The sequence below is a fragment of the Otolemur garnettii genome, unplaced genomic scaffold (assembly GCF_000181295.1).
Source record: "Otolemur garnettii isolate 467f Iridium unplaced genomic scaffold, OtoGar3 scaffold00335, whole genome shotgun sequence".
Classification (NCBI taxonomy): Eukaryota; Metazoa; Chordata; class Mammalia; order Primates; family Galagidae; genus Otolemur; species Otolemur garnettii.
The window spans coordinates 223,300-227,303 of record NW_003852730.1 but is presented as its reverse complement, the minus strand read 5'-3'; the positions used below and the strand labels follow the sequence as shown (position 1 = coordinate 227,303).

At 43.5% G+C, this 4,004-nt stretch overlaps 1 pseudogene; it reads right to left on the bottom strand.

Moving 5' to 3' along the window:
• The window catches only part of LOC105888381, a 92,813-nt pseudogene extending 90,288 nt beyond the window's left edge, over positions 1-2,525 (bottom strand).
• Between the last annotated feature and the right edge of the window lie 1,479 nt (positions 2,526-4,004).

The window sequence follows — 4,004 nt, the reverse complement described above, 5'->3', positions numbered from 1 at the left end:
CACTGGACATCAATGACCTATTAATACTCATTCCAATCCCTCTGTACATGCGCACTGGATATCAATGACTTCCCTCTGTACATGAATAAACATCTTGTGACTACCTCCTGAGCAGCTTCTCCCTAGTAATCTGATAACCCACATAAACCTTTTAATATAAACCTTTCTACATAATCCAGTTTAACATAACTTAATGGAGAACATGTTGTCAGCCATAACTTCTTTGTTCTTATCTGATGAAGCCTGAGGCTCTGGAGGAGAAAGATCCGTCCTACTGACCTCACTGTTTGGGGGCAGTTACTTTAAACTTTAAACAAGGCATAGTTAAGAAATTTCTAGGACACACAGAAATTTGTTTGCAAACCTCTGCTCCCATGTGGGCCTTAAGTCAGGGGGTTTTTACGCCCACAACCAACCTGGCCACGTGGGATTCTGCCTCAGTTTTTCACAAGTATGCCTGCGCAAAGTCGTTTCATCACTCTCTCTTAAACAGCTTTTTTGGCCAGAGGCATATAGGCCTTTTCACCTATATATAAGGAATAATTTCACAATTATACTAGAAATATACTCATATGATTAACAACGTGTAGGCAAGTTAAATACATATAACAATTTAAAACCAATCAAACATCATCATCAATAAAGCATCATTAAACATGCTATTAACTTGTTCTGTAGTGCCTCATTACTTCCTCATTTTGTTTCTTTTTCAAGATTATTATCTTTATTCCCTATTTCCGGTTTGGCCTGTTTGACTGACTTACTCTTCTTATGTTTTAAAGTAAATTCTCAGTTCAGATATAGGTAAGAAAAGTTGTGGGGGTGTCTGTGTCTAACACAGTCTCTACTTATTTTTTATTTTTTATTTTTTTTGAGACATAACCTCAAGCTGTCCCTCTGGGTAGAGTGCCGTGGCATCACAGCTCACAGAAACCCCCAACTCCTGGGCTCAAGCAAGTCTCTTGCCTCCACCTCCCAAGTAGCTAGGACCACAGGTGCCCGCCACAACACCTGGATATTTTTTGATTGCAGCCATCATTGTTGTTTGGCGGGTCCGGGCTGGGGATTTGAACCCACCACCTTAGGTGTATGTGGCTGGCACCTTAGCCGCTTGAGGCACAGGAGCTGGGCCAATCTCTACTTTTAATTATTTTATTTTCACATCTATGAAATTGATTTAAAATGAAAATAATTTTCAATTTCTTATGGTTAGTTAAACTGACATGTGGACTGTGCTGGTTAATTTTGTTTTAGAAATTTGTGGGGTGGCACCTGTGGCTCAGAGAAGTAGGGCATCAGCCCCATATGCCGGAGGTGGTGGGTTCAAACCCAGCCCTGGCCAAAAACTCCAAAAAAAAAAAAAAGAAAAAGAAATTTGTGAAACATGGCTGAGCACAGTGGCTCAGACCTAGAATTCTAGCACTCTAGGAGGCTGAGGCAGTTGGATTGGCTGAGCTTGTGACTTTGAGACCAGCCTGAGCCAGAGCTACACCTCCACTCTTTAAAAAAACAATAATAGCCTGGCCGTTGTAACCGACACCTGTAGTCCCAGCTACTTCGGAGTCCAAGGCAAGAGAATCACTTAAGCCCAAGAGTTTGAGGTTGCTGTGAGCTATGACACTAGGCAGTCTACAGATGGTAACAAAGTGAGACTCTGTCTAAAATAAAATTAAGAAAACGAAAAAGAAATCTGTGAAACAGTGGGTACATATGAATGGTATACATTGCATTTTGTAACATATTAAGAAGCTTATAATATATAACATAGGAATGACTCTAAAGGTACAGACTTAGGTAATGTTGGATAATTATGACAGTTCTTTAAATAGGAAGTATTGGATATTCTGAAAAATCTTGTTTGTTGTTTATTTTGACTATATCTTTTATACATGTTTACTTGTTTTTAATGAGTTGGGAACTATTCGATAAATTGAAGCAGTATATACATTTTAAAGTTTTGCCACTTATGATGGTTTTTTCATAATCAATAATGGCTGCTGGATTTTTTAGTATAGCTTCTCATACTTGTTTTAATTCAATGCTCAGAATGTTTATGGCTTGAGAAGTTGCATTAAGGGCCTTGATGATGGCACAGGCCAATGGACTGATTTTCAGATTGAGTCTAATAGCTACTGTTGGTATGACAAAAATGGCTAAAATGTTATATTTAATGAAAAGTTCTGGACCCAAAGATAAAATCATTACAAGGGGCAAGATGAAAGAAAAGGGGAGATCCAATTCATGCAGTTAACGTGGCCTTTATTCCACCTTGAGTACAGGTGGGCTGAGATTCTTGACCCAGGAGAAATTCACCCCTGGGCTATGGCGGAGGTAATCGCAGCAGCTGCCATTTACTCCCCTAGTTAAAGCCACATTTACCAGCATGATGGATGAGGTGCGTCCATCTCAGCTTTGGAGAGGTTGTGTGCGTCATTCAGGTCGTTAGACAATGCCATGCCAATGCTGCTGCTCCCAGTGAATAGCCCTTTTCCTCCAGAAAACTGCCCCATTACCTGGGTGGCCATAACTGTATTCCTCCTTCCTCAGTGAGGTGGGACGGGCCACCCAGCATCATAGCTCTTTCTCCCACTACTTTTCTTTGTTGCTGGAGTTGCATGAGAGGGAAGGGGGCTGATGGACAAGTTGGGCACAGGGGCCCTAGAGGACCAGGAAGGCCCAGGAGTGTGACTGCCGAGGGTGCTCAGACCACTGGGACCACAGGCGGGCTATCTCCCAGCCAGCCATACAGCCATGGCCATCACCGCAGCCAGTGTCTAGGGCCCAGGGCCTCGCTGGCACTCGTCTTTACCTTGTGGGAGCTGCACATGTGCCTTATTTTAAATAATATGTCACAACATGGTGACAGTTTATGACATTTTTAATTTAAAAGTTAAGATCCCCAACTATTCAAGATGGGCATCTTTAGAGTGGAAGCTAAATTTAAGAAACAATAAGAATGAGAGACAGTTGGGAAGGTCACGTGGGATCTAAACCACCAGACTGTCTGTGGGTCTGTGAGTCCTCTAGGCTTTATCCCAGCTGACTCCCTCTTCTTCTCACTACATGTGCTTTCAAGAGGTGTGAAAAGGCTCCACGCCTGTGGCTCAAGTGGTTAAGGTGCCAGCCACATACATCTAAGGTGGTGGGTTCAAATCCAGCCTGGGCCAGCCAAAACAGCAATGACAGCTGCAACCAAAAAATAGCCAGGCATTGTGGCAGGCGCCTGTGGTCCCAGCTACTTGGGAAGCTGAGGCAGCAGACTTGCTTGAGCCCAAGAGTTGGAGGTTGCTGTAAGCTGTGATGCCACGGCACTCTACCCAGGGGGACAGCTTGAGGCTCTGTCTCAGAAAAAAATAAAGAGGTGTGAAAAAAGCTCACTTTCTCACTGGATCCTGCACATAGGGTGACAGAAGAATTTCTTTAGGTCAAGATTAGGGTACAAAAGTGTAAGGTTATTTTATATTAGAGAGCAGGTGGAAGCCATTACAAAGAGCAGAGAGTAGGTAGTGAGTGAGGGAAAGATAGAAGTGGAAAGAGACAAAGCAGAAGACAAAGCATAGTATCCAAAGAAAGCAAGGAAGATGCCCAGGCTGAGGTCAGATGGGCGTCTGGATTTAAGCGGAGGGGGAAGTTAATGCAGCTGATTTCACAATGTGTTGTGACTGAATGGTGTGTTCATTTTTCCTCAGCAAAGGTGGAAGACAGACATTTTTCTAGGTATTTTCCATCCTTAGCGGTGATTGTTCATAGTTCCACGTGGGACACTCAGGAATCACTTGAGGCATAAGGGAACAAACACTGAAAGACAAAATAGCTCAGAAAATATAAAGAAAAAGAATTTCCAGCTCGGCACCTATAGCTCAACCGGCTAAGGCGCCAGCCATGTACACCTAAGGTGGCGGGTTCGAATCCCCAGCCCGGACCGCCAAACAACAATGACGGCTGCAACCAAAAAATAGCCGGGCGTTGTGGCGGGCGCCTGTGGTCCCAGCTACTTGGGAGGC